The sequence below is a fragment of the Ceratotherium simum genome, chromosome 26 (assembly GCF_057802395.1).
Source record: "Ceratotherium simum simum isolate JZ-2026a chromosome 26, ASM5780239v1, whole genome shotgun sequence".
Classification (NCBI taxonomy): Eukaryota; Metazoa; Chordata; class Mammalia; order Perissodactyla; family Rhinocerotidae; genus Ceratotherium; species Ceratotherium simum.
Genome location: NC_141925.1, coordinates 41,133,184 through 41,153,351, shown reverse-complemented (window position 1 = coordinate 41,153,351; position 20,168 = coordinate 41,133,184).

Here is a 20,168-nt window from a genome sequence, read left to right as displayed (position 1 = left end):
GAAAGAAAAGAAAGAAAGAAAAGAAAGAGAGGGAGGGAGGGAGGGAGGGAGGGAGGAAGGAAGGAAGGAAAGAAAGAAAGGGAAGGCCCTTGCTGGCTGCCTCTTCGTCTGCTTCCCAGAGGCTGCTGAGCTCTCGCCGTTGTCTCTGGGCAGGAGGACAGCTGGCCAGGTTTCTGTGCCCTAGTCTTGGAGGTTGATGGCTGGAATGTCATTTATGGTGGGTCTCCAGAATACCCTCTCAAATTGCTCCTCTAATGACTGTCCTAAGACCACATTGAATAGAAATTTTGGGAACAGGTAGATGAGATGGAAATGGATAATCCGGTGAAGGCTCTTGGAGGAGCAGGGGACTGGAGGGACAGGTGACTCGCTCAGCACTCTGGGAACTGGCGAAGCCTGCTCCTCAGAAGCTGTTCCAAAGGCTTCTAGGAAATCGCTCAAGAAACGAGATCTAGAAGGAAAGCTGTGACGTGCTCTGTGGTATGTAAAGACACTGCCCGCTCCCCATCCCGCCACGTGGAGGACGCCAGCAGAGTGCGCCATCCAGAACAGCCACGCCAGCCTCCTGCGATGTTCACTGGCCAGCTGCTCCTCCCTGGGCCTCGGACCCCACTCACTGAGCGCACAGCAGCAACTAAGGGGCATTTAGTGCTGCTCTGCCTCGCGCTTCCCGCGCACTATCTCATTTCATCCTGTGACGTAGGAGGTTTCTATCCCCATGTGACACATGAAGAAAATAAGGCTTAGAGAGGTTAAATAACTTGCCCAAGGTCATGCAACTAATAAGTCGAGGAGCAAGGATTCAAATCCAGGTCTGCCCCTGACCTGTGCTTTTAAAAGTTCTAGTTTCCTCACGGCAGGATTTTTAACTCCGTGTGTTGGACTAACCAGTCTACTTTCCATCCCCGTTAGATGGCCGGATTGAAAGAGCCCTGCTTCTACAGTCCCGTCTCCAGCCTATCAGAACCACGAAATGGCTTCTCAGAGAGCACGAGTAGTAGGGACCAGACACTCCAATCCCTATTAAAGCCGTGTTCGTGAGAGGCATCAGGCTTTCCTCCAGCAGTCCTGGAGTCTCTGCTGTGGGGATTTGGGGAGATTCTTGAGACAGCCATGACTCAAGGATCAGTGATTATGCTCTCAGTTCTGTAAGTCAGGTACTCGGGCACAGCAAGGCAGGAAAAATTTACTTCTGCTCCACCGAGTCTGGGCCTCACCTGGAGTGGCCCGGATGACTGGACTTGGCTGGGATGGTACCACTGGGGCCATAGGTCAGAGGCCTTGCTTCTGTCTGCCAGCTGGATTCCTCCCCAGTTCTCCATGAGGCATCACGGAGATGGGGCTGAAATGTCCAAAATGGCTTTTTCACTCATGTCTCTGGTGCCTTCGTGTTCCCCCTTGTGGCCTCTCTCTCCGTAGAGTAGCCTAATCTTCTTGTATCGTTGCTCTGGGCTCCACGAGCCCATTATCCGTGCTCTTCTCCACTCCACGCCACCTGTCCCACCCCACAGCCCCGTGTGTGGGGAGCTGCCTCCTTCAGCCCCCGCAGCTGTGGCTGTGTTGTATCTCGTGACCCTGCCACTGTGCCCCTCCCCCACACACATACCGGTCATTGGACCAGATCCATTATAGGCTGGCCAATGACTTTTGAAGTTACCTGGCTCAAAAATACAAGAAAAACCAGTCAGATGAGTCAGATTCCCCTTTTGGGAAGTTTGAATAAAAAAATCAGAGCATATAGGCAGTGTATAACAAGATGTTGTGAGGGCAAGTAGGGCCTGGATGGACCAATGTGCTGGCCAGAATTAAAATGAAGAAGAAACTTGGAGATTGAAGAAAAGCAAAAACAAGCTCTGACATGGAGAAAATGCACTTGTAGTGGAGGGACCAATGAGCCTGTTTTTGGTAAGAGGATAGAGGAGGGATTGACCAGAGCAGAGCTGGGATTCCATGAAAGGCAGAGAGGGGAGCCAGCCCAGAGGCACCCTCTGCCCCATGGCTCACCAGGCCCAGCCTCACCCATGTGTGTCATTGCAGCAAGCTCTTTACTTATGCCCTTTGCTGTCAGTTGGCTTGGAAGTAGGCATGTTAACTTAGTTCTGCCAATAAAACTTATGAGGAAATGGCTGGGGGACTTCTGGAAGGAATTTTGCTTTTTGATTAAAAGAGAGATAGTGAAGAGGCCTGTCTCTTCTTGCTGCTTTGAACGTGGATATTTGAGGGCATGATACTTGGAGCTGTAGCAGCCATCTTGAGACCATGAGGTAACAAGACCAAGGGAAACAGCGAACATACCAGGGTTGGCTGAGCAGATAGACAAAAAGAGCCTGGGTCCTTGATGATATTGTTGAGCCACTGTACCTCTCCTGGAACCACCTACTTCCATTCTGATTGATCTATTAGTTAAATGTCTTTATTTTCTAAGCAGATTTCTGCTATCTGCAGCCTAAAGCATTCTTAACCAGTATAGCTCTCCTCTGAATCTCTCTGTCTTCAACTCCTGAGAGCCCCATGGCTCCTGGTATAGCTCCGCATAGAAAGTCAACCCAAGTTTAGACAGTGGAAATCTTACTTATATGGGGGGAAGTAAAAATCAAGGTTTCTCACAGCCTACAGAGCAATTCCAGCACTTAGTCACAACACGTGGGCCCTACAGGACACAGACAAGGAAAGAAAGGTAGATTCAGGAAAGTTCTAGATGCATGAGTCTTCTAAAGTGGGGCTTCATGATGAATTTTAGGAAGAATTGAGTGTGTGTGTTGGGGGCATTAATGCGTCAGATGCAGAACCTGAGCAGAGGCCAGAAAGCCATGGAAAGCACGTGGAAGGAGCCGCAGCTGGTATGGGCAGGTGGTGGGTGGGTTGGATGACGTGTGCAGAAGGAGGCCAGTGTCCACAGCAGGAGTTGATGAGCTCTGAGTACTAGCTGGAAGGAGTTTATGGCAGCTGGAATGAAATTGGTGGAAAGGGAGGCCTTTGAGTTACTCTCCAGCCAACCTTAGTGACATTTTAGATCCTTTTAGGAGTGAGGTGCCCTGAAGTGTGGCCGTTCCCGTGTGTGGGCACTCCACGCTCTTCATTCCTTGTCTCTCCTGCACCTCCCCATTTTTTCTCTACCATTTCCTCCTGTCTTCTCTGAGCAAAGCCAGGAGCCAGACATGCACAAGACCTGAATCTCTTCTACCTCAGTTGGAGAGTGGATATAGTGGGAGGCAAGAATGTCTTTGGAAGACTTTGAATCCTAGCTTGGGGATGGGAGTTAGGTTGGAGGGGAGAAAGTGGTCGGTTGATGTGGAGTGGAGTAAGCTTTCTTCTGACCCATCTTTCATCAGGCAGTGTGGTTTTGTGTTTCTTCAACACAAGAAAATGTTCCTGGTCCTTACCTCGTGAAATGAGAAGTTGAACTCAAGAACGCTAGCCCTCCCTCTTTCAATTTCTCGTTTTATATGTGTAACAGAGATACTGGCATCCTCCAAGCGTATCCTACAAGTACAAATTATCCCATTACCTTCAGAACTGGAGAAAAGTCACCCACCCATTTCCCATCTCAAAATAATCTTCAGCAGTATAGAGATGGGGCCCGTAGAAGTTCATCAGATTAATGGGGCCCAAGCACGGATGTATTGTGATGATATTAGAATTTGCAACCTCAGATTCTGCCCTGAGCCTCGGCCCTCAGTGCAGTCCTTATGCACCCTACGTATCTTCTGGAGTCCTGGCCCCTGAAGGTCAAAACCAGGCCAGCCCTGAGTCCTGCCTACTGTATTACTTCATTCATTCTGCAGAAATGTACTGAATACCTAGTAGAATTAGAAGTTAAGCTTATAAAAGCAGTGATAATATTAGGAAGATAAGTCATTAAAGGCCAAAAAAATCCCATGAGATAACAGAGAAAGGAATGGAAGCTTTGGTTGGGATGGAGGAAGCAAAAAGTTTAAACCCTACTTTGATGGGACTAATGCTTTAATGTGATACTCAATAAACCCTGAATTCCCCCTAAAGTTTCCCGCTCTATCACTAAGGACTCTCTGAAGTCCAACAAGGAAAGAACTGAAGGCTTTTCCTCGTTCTTGATAATCAAGGTTTTTCTCCAGTGTGAATTAGCCTGATTACTGACGAAATACTCGCCCACGATCTTTACAACATGAGAGTTGTTTGTTTCCTGTGAATTCTCCAATGATGAGAAAGAGCTACACCATCCCCAAATGATTTTCCACATTGATTATACTCCCAGGCTTCTCTGTAGGATGAATGAGCTGATGTTCAGTAGGCTCCACGCTTCCTCTAGATAGTTCTCCTTATTCATCACATGCGACCGGCTAAGTCCCAGATGAATTAGCTGACATTGTCTAAGGACGGGACGCTGATTGAAGGTTCTTACTCATCCATTATGCTCGCAGGGATCCTCTCTGCTGTGAGATCCCAGATGTCTAATTAGCTCTGAGCACGGTCTAAAAGCGTTTTTACATCCATTTGGTTGTAAAATTTGGTTTACGTATGGTTTTTCTCCAGTGTGAATTCTCTGACGTTGAATGAGCTTTCCTTTCCTGAAAGCCCTCACGTTTGTTGCGTTTGTAGAGTTTCTATTGCCTGTGAGTCAGCTGATGCCCTGTGGTGCTGGAATGCTGACAGATGCCTCCCACAAACAGGGATTCTCTCCAAGATGGATGTTATGATGTTCAGAGGATGGGAGCCCCCAGGAAAATTGCCTGTATTCGTAACAAAGATGTTATCTCCGATATGAGTACTGTAACACTAAATAAATTCTGAATTCTCCTCTAAGATTTGACCACATTTACCTTATGTTTGGGTTTTCTTACTTCTAAAAAATGTACATAGAACTGCAAATTTTTCCCATATTCATCACATTCATGGGATGGGGTCCCTAATGGTTCTCTAGGATGTCTCCATATTCACAGACCTCTCCAAACGCAGGGACCTGGTCACACCCACAGGGCCCTTCCTTGTGTCCACCTATGAGTCTCCTGCTGTAGAAGGTTCCTGCTCACGGTTAGCTGGTTCCTGGTCCCAGTCTCACAATGTGAAATTGCAGAAAACATAAACGTCAGCCGTTCTCTTTTACTTATTGACTTATTTATTTTATTGCATGGAAAGATTCACCCTGAGCTAACATCTGTTGCCACTCTTCCTCTTTTTTTTCTTTCCTCCCCAAAGCCCCAGTGCACGCTTGTGTATCCTAGTTGTAAGTCCTTCTAGTTCTTCTATGTGAGCTGCTGCCACAGCATGGCTTCTGACAGACATGTGGTTCCAGGACTGGGAAATGAACCCGGGCCGCCGAAGTGGTGAGAGCACCAAACTTGAACCACTAGGCCATCAGGGCTGGCTCATCAACCATTCTCTTTTAAAGGACAAGAAAATTTCTTGGACTGAGAATGAAAGAGTTGGGGAGAAGATTTAAAGATAAAAGTGCCTTTCGTGGGGCCGGCCCCATGGCGTAGTGGTAAAGTTCAGCGTGCTCCGCTTTGGCAGCCCAAGTTCATGCGTTAGGGCATGGACCTACCCCACTCATCAGCCATGCTGAGGCAGTGACCCACATATGAAGTGGAGGAAGATTGGCACAGATGTTAGCTCAGGGCTAATCTTCCTCACCAAAAAAAAAGAAAAGAAAAAAGTGCCTTTGGGCGAATATATAAAATGATGGGTGTGACAGAGTGCTGGTTACTTATATTCACTTTTTCTTAATGAACCCAATTTTGGTCACAGAATGTACCCATTAAAAATACCTTCTCTAGTGACTGGGAGGGAGCACGTGGGGAGTTGCAAGGAGGCTGTTCCCACTCTGTTTCTGGATCTGGATGCTGGTCAGATGGGTGTGTTCACTTTGTGAAAATCCGTAAGTGGTATACTTATGATGTATGCACTTGATATGTTGAAAAGTTAAAAACAAATCACTTCCCCATCCTCCCGTGGAGCCACAGGACAGTTCCGGCAAATGAGATGTGAGCAGAATTGGGCTTCCAAGAAAACTGGTTAGAGGGAGCAGACTCAGGAGCAGGGACCTTCTGTCTTCTCCCTTCCTGATCCAGTTCTTCCTGCTGGATCCTGGCCGTGATGTCTACGGTGCGGCAGCCATACTGTGAGCGTGTGGAGGAAGGCCACGTGCAAACGATGGCTCAGGGAGCCCAGGGAATGTGCCTGGTCCCTGGTGGCCTTCAACTTCTTGCCTCTGGAATCTTCACTTTCTTTTAGTCTAGTGGGGGAGAAACGATGTGCATTTGATTGTAAGGTGGGGAATGTTTCCCTGTGTTTATTTCCTCTCATGCTTTATTTTCTATTTGTCTTTCCCTTCTTCATTTGCAGAAGTTCTGTATTCATTGATGATAGTAGCCCTTTGTATGTCAAATATGTTGGAGATGTCCTTCCAAATCTGTCATTTGTCTCAAGTTTGTGTGTGTGTGTTTTAAACCAGACAGAGATTACTACATTTTTATTTTATGGCTTCTGAATTTTGTATAATGTTTATAGTACTTTTCCCACTCCAGAGTTGTTAAAATGGTAATCCTTTTTAACAGTCCTTTCATGGTTCCATTTGCTTATGTTAAAATCTTGGATCCGAGTGGGATTCAGTGTGGTGTAGGAAGGAGGGGAAGTTCCAGCTCCCCCTTCCGTCACCTCCCAGCACTGTCTAGGGAGGAACCATCTTCCCCAGCTGCTCTGAAACGCTGCCCTTATCTTGTATTCAATTCCCACTTGAATTCGGGTCTTTTTCTTGACTCTACTTCATTTCTCTGTGCCTGCTCTGGTCCATCATTATTTTAAGTATTTTTCTTTATAAGTTGCTGTAATGTCTGATGAGGTTACTCCCCTCACTACTGTTCTTTTCCAACATGCTCGCGGTGAAGATGAGGTGGATGAGTCGGAGTTGGTGAGTCTCTCAGAGACTACACAGTGCCCTTGAGAGGAGTCAGGTGAAATGTGGTCGCCTGTCTCCACGGCCAAGGAACTCGATAAAACGAAAATGGATGAAAGAAGCAGAATGTGACAGAATCACAAAATACTGTGTTTACCATGACGTCAGGGATTGCACAAAGCTTCCTTGATACAGGTGGCATTTTAACAATATCTTTATTTTAAGTAGACATGCTTTTTCTCTACAATGTATTCCTGGAACCACTTTGTTAAAAAAAAAAGTCATATTTTCTCTTAATAATTACTCATATCCAGAAACTCAGCATGAGACAAATTATGGTTCTCATAAATACATCATAAAAGCAAAAACAGAAAACTGAGGATGGTATTTAGTAACAGAAAAGGGTAACATTATGCCTCAAGTCCTGTTCCCTGGACATATGTATACTCAAGGTGATTATGTTACAGGCCTCAATGTACTGTGAAGTCTCCACAAAGCACAGGCCATCCTGCCAATCCATCTAGTCTGAAAATAGCCCTATCTGTGACAAAAGGACAAATATAACATTAACAATTGTGCTTCCCTTTTTGGAATTTAGGAGAGTCATGAGGAAATTATCTTGTTAAAATAAGCTTTCCAGAGAAAGCTGAAATGATTCTATTTCTTCTGATAGATTTCCCTGAAACAGAAGCATTCAAAATAATTCCATTGATCTGATAGCTGCATATGATTTTACATTTTTCCTAAAATGGCTATTTGAGCATTTAAAGCCCTCATTAGGACATTAGTTTGGAGTGCATGAAAGTATTAAGAGAACTGGTCTCTCAAATCGTGCCTTCTTATTCATCTTGTCTTTGCTGCATAAATGCTTTATATTGGTGTAATGGACTTTAAAGTGAAATGTTTGGAAAAATATGGACCCAGTAAAAATTAATTCCTCAGTAAGTAAGAGGAAAACAAGATCTGACCTAAGTGTAAAATAAGAAATTATATTGGATGTGCACAGCGATTTTCTTACACAGAGTACAGTATAGAATGGGGGAAGAGTGACTTTGCAGTGGAGAAGCCTGAAAAACGCCACCTCAGCCAGGTGGTGAAGGTCACCATCCAGTGACACATGTTGATGGTGTGAACCCTTGATCGGGTGTGATGATGACAGCACTTCACTCTGTGGTCTTTGTCCCCAAAACCCATAACACCAGTCTAATCAAGAGAAAAACATGAGACAAATCCCAATTGAGGGACCTCCTATGAAATACCTTACTCCTCAAACTGTCAAGGTCATCAAAAAGAAGACAACTCTAAGAAACTATCACATCCAAGATGAGCCTGAGAAGACATGACAACTAAATGTAATGTTGTATCCTGGATAGGATCTTGGAACAAGAAAGGACATTAGGTAAAAACTAAGGCAATTTAGATAAAGTATGAACTTTATTTAATAATAATATTTGTTTATTACTTATGACAAATATACCATAAGATGTTAATAATAGGGGAAACTAGGTATGGGGTATATGGGAAGTCTCTGTACTTTCTTTGAAACTTTTCTGTAAATCTAAAACTATTCTAAAATAATTTTTTTAGAAAATAAGCTAAAAATATATGAAAGTATTAGAAGAGGTAGGTAATGGTTACAGAGAAGATGACATAGACACAGTTTTCTCTATTCTTTCCACTAAGTACAGCTAAAACTCTGCACATAATGCATAATACAAATATAAGAAGACTCTGAAAGGTGAAGAGAAGAAGGGGGCCTATCTATGGACCTTGGGGCTCAAGGAAAAACATGGCAATGAGTTGCCTGCATTTTCTTTTTGCTCTCTATGTATCCTGGATTAGGCACAGGGGAAGCCTGCAACCCATAAAGGCCAATATGTGTAGATACACACACCACAAAAAGCCCTAATCAAAGCCTGCTCCCTCTGCTCTCTCTAACCAGAGGACCAGGAAAGGGGAAGCCTATTAGGACAAACTTTTTTTACAGTGTTCACCCTACTCCAGACAAACACCATGGGAAAAACCACAGCCACCCTGCCTCCCCACCCCATAATCAGTGGAGATGGGCTGTGAGCTTAGACCCCCACTCTGACCTGGTGCTAATGGGGCACTCCTCCCCTCCCCACAGTGTCATCAGAGGTCAAATGGGGAGCCTGGACTTTCATCCCTGCCCTGTGTAATGAGGCAGCATCTACTTTGCCCCACCAGTGTCAGCAGAGGCCTGCTAAAATAGATTTAAATAACATTCAGAGTCTCATAATACCCAAAATGTCCAAGATACAACTAGAAAATCACTTGTAATACCAAGAATCAGAAAAATCTAAACTTGAATGAGAAAGACAACAGACACCAACACTGAAATGACACAGGTGTTGGGATTATCTGGCAAAAATTTTAAAGCAGCCATCATAAAAATGCTTCAGTGAGCAATTATGAACATTCTTGAAACAAATGAAAAAATAGTCTTACCAAAGGAGTAAAAGACATAAAGAGGAATCAAATGGAAATTTTATAACTGAAAAATACAGTAACCAAAATTAAAACTCACTTAATGAGCTCAAAGACAGAATGGAGGTGACAAAGAATCAGTAAATGAAGGTTGATCAATAAAAAGTACCCATACTGAATAACAGAGAGAAAACTGGCTGAAAAAAATTAACATAGCCTCAGGGACCTGTGGGACAATAACAAAAGATCTAACATTCATGTCACTGAAGTCCCAGAAGGAGAAGAGAGAGTGTAGGGCTGAAAAGATATTAAAAGAAATAATTGTTGAAATTTCCCCAAATTTTGGAAAAGGCAGAAACCTACAGATTCTATAAATGCAAAGAATCTACACCAAGACACATAATCAAACTTCTGAAAACTAAAGACAAAAAGTCTTGAAAGCAGCTATAGTGTTTCTTGAAAGAAACAATACATTATCTATAGGTATGATTTGAATGACAGCAGATTTCTCACCAGTAGCCATGGAAGCCAGAAAGAAGTGACACAACATTTTCAAGTGCTGAAAGAAAAGGCCTGTCAACCCAGAATTGTATATCTAGCAAAAATATCCTTCAAGAATGAAGAGAAAATCAAGACATTCTCAGGTAAAGGAAAACTAAGAAAATCTGCTGCCAGCAGACCTACCGTAGAAGAATGGCTAAAGGAGATTCTTCAAACTGAAATGAAATGATAAAAGAAGGAAACTTGGAACATCAGGAAAGAATAGCAATAATGGTAAAATTATGGGTAAACAGACTATACTTCTCTTGAGTTTTTATAATTATGTTTGATAGTTGAAGCAAAAATCCTAACACTGATGTGGTTCTCATAGTATCCAAAAGAAATATTTAAGACAGTTATAAATTGAGGGGGGGACAAGTAACACGGTTCAAGATATTGATGCCAGTAGCCTGTTGTAATAAGTTGCAGATGTATAATATAACACTGAGCAACCACTAAAAACACTATACAAAGAAATGCACTCGAAAACAGTACAGATACATCAAAATGGAATTACAAAAAATGTTCAGGTAACCCACAGAAAAGCATGAAAAGGGAAACAGAAATGAAAAACAGAAAAAAAAAACAAATAATAAAATGACAGACTTCAGCCTTAACATATCAAAATTACATTAAATCTAAATGGTATAAATACAGCAGTTAAAAACAAAGATGGGTAGAGTGGATTTAAAAATATGATCCAACTATATATAAGAAACTCACTTCAATATATAGATACAGTATAAGTAGATTAAAAGTAAAAGGATAGAAAAAGATACACCATGCAAACATTAGTCAAAAGGAAGAAAAGTGAGGGGCCGGCCAGGTTGCATAGTGGTTAGGTTCACATGCTCCACTTTGGCAGCCCAGGGTTCACGGGTTCGGATCCTGGGTGCGGACCTATGCACCACTTATCAAGGCATGCTGTGGCAGGTGTCCCACATAAAATAGAGGAAGATGGGCACAGATGTTAGCTTGGGGTCAATCTTCCTCAGCAAAAAGAGGAGAATTGGCAACAGATGTTAGCTCAGGGCTAATCTTCCTCACCAAAAAAAAGAGAGAGAAAGAAGAGTGGCTATGTTAATATCAGAGGAAGCAGACTTCAGAGCAAAGAAAATTCCAAGGGACAAAGAAGGACACTACATACTGATAAAAGGGTCAATCTACCAAGAAGGCATAACAATCCTAAATGTGTGTTCACAAAACAACAGAACCTCAAAATACGTGAAACAAAATTGATAAAACCAAAAAGAGAAATAGACAAATCCACAGTTATAGTTGGAGACTTTAATACCACTCTCTCATGAATAGATGGAATTACTAGTCAGAAAAATTGGCAAGGTATAGAAGAACACTATCAACCAACAGGACCTAATTTATATTTATAGAACACTCTACCTAATAACAGCTGAATATTCATTCTTTTCAAGTGCCCATGGGACATTCACCAAGATAGATCATATCCTGGATCACAAAACAAATCACAACAAATTCAGATGAATTGAAATCATAGAGTGTGATCTCTGACCATAATGGAATCAAACTAGAAATCAGTAACAGAAAGATAGCGGGAAAATCTCCCAACACGTGGACATTAACACATACACAATAATCCATGTGTCAAAGAGGAAGTCTCAAGGGGAATAAACCACATTGAAGCAAATGAAAATGAAAATGCACCATATCAGAATTTGTGGGACATAGCTAAAGCAGTCTGAGATGGAAATTAATAGCACTAAATGTTTACAGAAAGATTTCAAATCAATAATTTAAGCTACTACCATAAGAAACTAGAAAAGCAAAATAAGCCTGAAACAAACAGAAGGAAGGAAATAATAAAGAGCCAAAATCAATGAAATGAAAAACATAAAAACAAGAGAAAGGCTATTAAACAAAAAGCTGGTTTTTTGAAAGATCAATAAAACTGAGAAACCTCTAACAAGACCGAAAAAGAAAAGGAAGACACAAGTTACCAATATTAAGAATAAAACATTGGACAGCCTCAAACTGGTAGATCTAGGACAAGGAGACAGACATGCAACAGTCCAGGCAGGAAGACACACTCTGACTCTATTCCAGGTTCCATGATGTATTCTAAGTTTTAAGTCCAGGCCAGCACACCAGGGAAAGGGAAGTCCTCGCCAGAGAAGAGACCAGTGGTGACAATGATGTTCCACACCAAATGCTCACCTCCAATCTGCCGACAGAAGTGGCTGGACACATAGCCAGGGAGGCCGCAGGTCAGGGCATGCAAGAATGGCACCATGTTAATGACCCCACGATGGTGCACCCTGAACATGCCCAGCAGCACCGTGATTATATTGCCTGCAGGGCAGTAGTGGAAAGCTACATTAGGTCTCACCTATCCCTCTTCTAGCAATTTCAGAGAAATCAGCCCCATTTCTCCCAGACCCAGGGCCTTCAGCAAAACAATCTTCCCAATTCTGTTGTCCAGAAAACCCACAATAGAATATACTCATCCTCCCTAGAGCCACCCCACCCCTTAAGTCTGCCCCTCACCTTGGATAGAAGATCTGCAAACCTTTTCTGAACAAACTACCTACTTAGTTCTACCCCTTGAGAAAAATCTCTGATTAATTTTTATCACCTCACCAGCACCAGGGGCCAGGAACTAGGCACCCACACTAAGCACAGCACAGAGCAGACCATGGTATGGAGGGAAGCAGAGAACATCTGTTCCAGCCATTCCAGACAATGACATTCCAGCCATTGTCACCCTGGTCAAAGTCATCACCAGAATCTCCAGAGGTCATCTCCTCACCCGAGTTGTACCAGGCCAGGTCATTCTAAAGCACACACACAAGAATGACAGCCACAACACCTACCAGTAAAAACATAAGCACCATGGAGCTGGTGATGGGCAAACAATAGATGTCCAGTGTTTGGGGAAAGACACCACCACCATCACCATGACATCTGTCACTCCAGTGATCCACTGACGTCTCAGACCAGTGTACGCTGTAAGTGTGGCCACAACTCATCCAGGCCGTGGAGCTTGATGTCCTGCACTCAGACACTGGCACATATAATTCAGTCTCCACAGACTTCCAAGTGGAAGTCCAAAGGGGTCCAGAGTCCTGTCTTGCGGCTGTGTGGCAGGACGCTGCTCTCCTCCATGTAGCCCACAAAGCCACGACTGGCAAGTCGCCCACTATAATTTCAAAGCAGTACAGCCTCAATGGCCTGGCACAGCCACTCCGCCTATGGAGAGCCAGTCAGGAGTCAGACAGGGTCTCCTGGCATAGGGTTAGAGTGGGGTTTCTCAACCTCAGCACTACTGACACTTGGGGATGGATGATTCTTTGTTGTGGGAGCTGTCCTGTGCATTATAGGATGTTTATCAACATCCCTGGCCTCTTCCCACTAGATACCAGTAGTACCCCCCAGGTGTGACAGTCAAAAATGTCTCCAGGGGCTGGCCCTGTGGCGTAGTGGTTAAGTTCACGCACTCTACTTCGGCGGCCTGGGGTTCATGGGTTTGGATCCTGGTCACGAACCTACACACTGCTCATCAAGCCACACTGTGGTGGTGTCCCACATATAAAAAATAGAAGAAGATTGGCACAGATGTTAGAGCCAATCTTCCTCATCAAAAAAAAAAAGATGTCTCCTGCCATTGCCAAATGTCCCTTGGGGGACAAAACTGCTCCCTGTTGAGAATCACTGGATTAGACCTTAGTATGTTGGGGTCTCCAAAGACAGCAAATGTGATTCAACAGAGTTAAGGCCTAGAAAGGAGAGAGGCAGGTGTAAGATGGTCTGGAGTTGACTAAGGAAAAGATTCCTAAGATAGATTTACTAAAGAAAAAGCATAACAGGAAAGGTTGGGTAGAGAGTAAAGAAACCAGTTGAGAGAGAGCTGAGAGGTAGGAATGGAAGGAAATAGAACTCAGTAGGAGTGATAGTTGGGACCTTATTACCAACAGAGAAGCTTGGAGTCAGGGCCCCTGGGCTCCAACATCTGCAGCTCACTATCCATGCAGTCTTCAAAAAGTCACTTCTAAGCAAGTATGTTTCTTCGTCAACTAAATGCAAATAATATACCTGCCCTGCCTGCCACATGGGGTTGTAGTTAGAATCAAGTAGATAATTTCCATAAAGATGCTTTGAAAACCAAAGAAAAATAAAATAAAATATAGGTTATCACTATCAACTCTCAAGACCTTAAAAGGATAATAAGGGAATACTATATGTTCAACAACTTGGATGAAATGGAGCAATTTCTTGAAAACCACAAAATACCAAAACTCACTCAACATGAAATAGATAATTTTAAGTCTTGTAACAATTTAAAAAATTGAATTCATAGTTTAAAAAAAAAAACTTCCTGTCTCAGTAGCCCCACAGCTAGTGTGGTGATTCACTGGAAGGACTCATACGGCGCTACATAAAGTTATACTCAAGGTTAAGATTTATTATAGCAAAGCATACAATGCAGGAACAGCAGGAAAAAGATATTCTTAGGCAAAGGCTGGAGGGGTCAAGTGCACGCTTTCTTATCTCTCCGTGGGGATACCACAGACACATTTTCTTCACATATAAACTGCAGGACATGTGTGAGATGTCCTTGCCCAGGACTTGAATAAAGTCCAAAGTTCATAAAGGGAGCTGGTCACGTACCTGCCATGTGACCAAGCATGGCCCCAAACCAGGCACCAGGTGCACATCATGAATCTCAATGTTTACTTTAAACATGCTGATAACCTGGTTTTTCTCAATCCACTGCTTTGGGCATATAGAATAACATCTTACCCATTGCTTTGTGACTATTCCAGGAGTTTAGTTCTCAGAGTTTGACCAAGGGTCATCGCCGTGGAGACAAAGATAAATGAGAAATGAGTGAAACAGACCTGCTGTGTTCACTCTTACCTCACACTCTCAAAAAAGAAATCTGCAGACCCAGATAAGTTTCACTGGAGAATTCTACCCCTATTTAAAGAAATATTAACACTAATTATCACAATCTCCAGAAAATAGAAGAGGGAACACTTCCTACCTTATATAATGAAGCCAGTATTACCATGACACCAAAACCAGACAAAGACTAGAGACATGTTTATGAGACATTTCTCATAAACGCAGATGCAAAATCCTCAACAAAATACTAGCAAATTGAAACTAGCACTATATAAAAACAATTTTACAAGTAGGATTAGTTCCAAAAATGTAAGGCTGCTTCAATATTCAAAAATCAAACAATGTGAGCCAGCCCTGATGGCCTAGAGGTTAAAGTTTGGCACTCTCTGCTTTGGTAGCCAGGGTTAGGTGCCCAGGCACGGAACCACACCACTCGTCTGTCAGTAGCCATGCTGTGGCGGCAGCTCACATAGAAAAACTAGAAGGACTTACAACTAGAATATACAATCATGTACTGGGGCTTTGGGGAGGAAAAAAGGAAAAAGGGAGGAAGATTGGCAACAGATGTTAGCTCAGGGCCAATCTTTCCCAGCAAAAAAAAAAAAAATTCAAACAATGTAATCCACCATATTAACAGGCTAATGAAGAAAACCACATGATCATATCCATTGATGCAGAAAAGGATTTGACAAAATTCAACACCCATTCATGATAAAAACTCTTTCAGCAAACTTGGAATGGAAGGGAACTTCAACCCAATAAAGAGCATCTACAAAAAACCTAAAGTTAACATCATACTTAATAGTGAAAGGCTGAATGCTTTCCCCTAAGATTGGGAACAATGCAAAGATTTCCGCTGTCACCACTGTTATTCAACATGGTACTGGAAGTCCTAAACAGTGCAATAAGGCAAGAAAAGGAAATAAAAAGCATACAGATTGGAAAGGAAGAAATAAAACTGTCCCTATTTTCAGATGACCTGATAGTGTACAAAAAAAAACCTCAGGAAATTGACAATAATAAAAAAACTTCTAGAACTAATAAGTGAGTTCCACAAGGTCTCAGAATATAAGACCAACATACAAGAATTAATTTTATTTCAACATACTAGCAATGAACATTTAGAAACTGAAATCTAAAACATAACATTTACAATCACTCAAAAAATTAAACACTTAGGCATAAATCTAACAGGATTTGTATACTGAAAACTATGAAATGCTTCTAAAGAAAGATCTAAATAAATAGAGATACATACCATGCTCATGTATTAGAAGACATAATAAAAATGCCATTTCTTCCCAAATTGATCTATAGGTTTGATGCAATTCCTTTAAAAATCCCAGCAAGAATTTTGGTTGATATTGATAAACTTATTTTAAAGTCTATATAGAAAGACAAATGAACTAGAATAGCCAAAACAACTTTGAAAAAGATTAAAGTGGGAGATATCACTCTACCTGATTTCAAGACTTACTGTATAGCTACAGTAATCAAGACAATGTGGTATCAGCAGAGGGAGAGACACACAGATCAACAGAACAGAAGAGAGAACCCAGAAATTGACCCACACAAATGTACCCAACTGAGTTTTGACAAACGTTCAAAAGCAATTCAACAGAGGAAAGATAGTCTTTTCAATAAATGGTACTGGAACAATTGGACATCCACAAGCCAAAAAACATGAACCTCAGGGGCCAGCCCCATGGCGTAGTGGTTAAGTTCTGTGCACTCTTCTTTGGTGGCCCAGGTTCCAGAGTTCGGATCCCGGGCACAGACCTACACCACCCGTCAGCCATGCTGTGGTGGTGACCTACATACAAAATAGAGGCAGATTGGCGCAGATGTTAGCTCAGGGCTAATCTTCCTCAAGCAAAGAGGAAGATTGGCAACAGATGTTAGCTCAGGGTGAATCTTCCTCAGCAAAAAAAAAAAATGAACCTCAACCTAAACCTCACACCTTATACAAAAATTAATTCAAAATGAATCATAGACTTTGTATAAAATGTAAAACTAGAAAACTTTTAGGAGAATATCTTCATGACCTAGGGCTAGGCTGTGGTTCTCAACCAAGGGTGATTTTGCCCCTCAGAGGACGTTGTTCGATGTCTGGAGACATTTTCGATTTTCATGACTGGAGGTGGGAGTGCTGCTGGCTGTAGTGGATACAGGCCAGGGATGCTGATAAACACCCTACAATACAGGACAGCCCCCAGAACAAAGAATTATCTGGGCCAAAACGTCAGACTGCCAAAGTGGAAAAACTCTGGTCTAGGAAAAAGTTCTTAGGCATGACACCAAAAGCATAATCTGTAAAAGAAGAAAACTGATAAACTTAACTGTATCAAAATTAAAAGGTTTGCTCTGCAAAAGATCATTAAGAGGATAAAAAGACTAGCTACAGACTGGGACAAAATATTTGTAAACCACATATCTGACAAGGGACTTGTATCTAGAATATAAAGAACCCAGTGTAAAAAAAAAAACAAAAACAAACCAAAAAACCCCAAATAATCCAATTAGAAAATGAGCAAAATATATCAACAGACATTTCACCAAAAAGGGTATAAAATGTTCAGCATCATTAGCCATTAGGGAAATGCAAATTAAAGAGATAGCATTAAACATCTGTTAGAACTAAAATGAAAAATACAGATAATAGCAAGTACTGGCAAGAATGCAGAGGACCTGGATCTCTCACGCATTCCCAGTGGGTCATTCACCTTTGCCAGACGTCTGGGGCACTATGAAAACCAGAACCACTTTCAGCTAAATGCCCTGCTTGCGTTTTCTTGTAGCACCTCTGAGATGTCCATTTAGTCTGCTGTTCCTCAGGAAGCCTGGTTTGCTTTACTGTCTCGCAGGGATCTTTCCCCTTGTGCCAAAAGAACATAGGTTTACGTCGGGTCTAACTTGACCCTGAGCGTGAGTTTCCGCGTTTTCTGGCTGCTCACCTTAGGTGGCCCTTGGACTTTCACTTAGGGTGAGCAAAACCGCAGCTCAGTTTCACAACAGTTCCCTGCTGAGTTGGTAAATATGCCTTCAGGGCAAAAGCAGTCTTAAGAATTCATTTACACACCAAAAGCAAAGGCAACACAAGCAAAAATAAACTAGGGGGACTACATCAAACTAAAAAAGCCATGCACAGCAAATGAGAAAATCAACAAAATGAAAAGGCAACCTATGGAATGGGAGAAAATATTTGCAAACTATATATCTGATAAGGAGTTAATATCCAAAATACATAAAAGACTCATACAACTCAATAGCAAAAATGAACGATCCAATTAAAAATGGACAGAGGATCTGAATAGACATTTTTCCGAAAAAGACCTACACATGGCCAACAGGTACATGAAAAGATGTTCAACATCACTAATCATCAGGCAATCACAAATCAAAACCACAATGAGCTATCCCCTCACACCTATCAGAATGGCTATTATCAAAAAGACAAGAAATAACAAGTGCTGGTGAGGACGTGGAGAAAAGGGAAGCCTGTGCACTGTTGGTGGGAATGTAAATTGGTGCAGGTACTATGGAAAATGGTATGGAGTTTCCTCAAAAAATTAAAAAATAGAACTACCATCTGATCCAGCAATTCCACTTCTGGGTATTTATCCGAAGGAAACAAAAACACTGAAAAGAAATTTTCACACATTGAGGCATATGGGGAGGCCGTTCTGGTTTATACCTGACTCAGCCTGAACTGTGTGTGAACTAAAGAAGCCTGACTTATGGCCTGTCAAACATCCATCGTACATCTGCTTTAACCATTAAAGCAATGGATGCATTCAACCACTACCCTACAGGAAGGAATGTGCTCTTTGAAGATAAAAATTAATGCCAGATGAGTCTCCCTTCCCACAGCTCCAGGGTCATGTTGACCAGTTGTGTACGTGCTAATCTGTAAACAAAATATCTCCTTGAAACCTTGAGAAAAAACCATAACTCTGTCATGCTTGATGTATGTTCTTTGTTCTGAAATGGTATATAAACTGTGCTAAAAACCATGCTTTTTCAGAATGCTTTCTTCTATGGTGAAGGCTGTGCTCCCCGGCTAGTCCTCAGCTTGGCTCAAGTAAAACTCTCTTGTGTTTGTTATTATAGATTGATTATTGATTATTTGCATCAGCAACACTAATTCAAAAATATATCTGCACCCCCATGTTCATTGCAGCATTATTTACAATAGCCAAGATATGGGAACAACCTAAGTGTCCATCGATGGATGAATGGATAAAGAAAATGTGGTATATGTATACAGTGGAATATTATTCAGCCATAAAAAAGAAGGAAATCCTGCCATTTGTGACAACACGGATGGACCTCGAGGGCATTATGCTAAGGGAAATAAGCCAGACAGAGATAGACAAATACCGTATGATCTCATTTATATGTGGAATCTAAAAAACAAAAAAAAACAGAACTCATGGGTACAGAGAACAGATTGGTGGTTGCCAGAGGCAGGGGCAGAGGGGTGGGTAAAATGGGTGAAGGGGGTCAACAAGTACAAACTTCCAGTTGTAAAATAAATAAGTCCTGGGGATGTAATGTACAGCGTGGTGACTATAGTTAACGATACTGTGTTGTATATTTGAAAGTTGCTAAGAGAGTAGATCTTAAAAGTCTTATCACAAGGGCCGGCCCTGTGGCTTGGTGGTTAAGTGCGCGTGCTGCAATGCTGGTGGCCCAGGTTCGGATCCCGGGTGTGCATCGAGGCACCACTTCTCCGTCTATCCTGAGGCCGAGTCCCACATACAGCAACTAGAAGGATGTGCAGCTATGACATACAACTATCTACTGGGGCTTTGGGGGGAAAAAATAAAATAAATAAAAATCTTTAAAAAAAAAAGTCTTATCACAAGAAAAGAATTGTAACTCTGTGTAGTGATGCATGTTAACTAGACTTATTGTAGTGATCATTTCACAATATATGCAAATATTGAATCACTATGTTGTACTCCTGAAACTAATATTGTTTTATATCAATTATATCTCAATTAAAAAAAGAGTTCATTAACCACCTCTGACATCTCCTGAATTATGGCCTGGTAATTCTTTGCTATCTTGTTAGGTCTTTAGTGCTTTTGAGTTATTTTATCAGACTTCCTCTAGCATTTTAGTTGCCCTCAGTGGGAAAGTTGGCCTGAATAACCTAGGAAGTAGAAATGTCCACAACATACAAACACCCTATTCACTCTGCTTAAAATTCTCCTCTCCATCTGACTAGCTTATCCTCTAAGTCCCAGCCCAAATATTAACTCTGCAAAAACTTTCCCATATCTTCTAAGAAGAGCCCCAAAGCACTGTGTACACTGCACCATTACAGGCTTTCTCATTCTGTATTGTGGGCATGAGTAGCGACAAGTACAAACTGTGTCTTCTTCATTCATATAACAGACATTTCTCAAGGGCCTACATATATCAG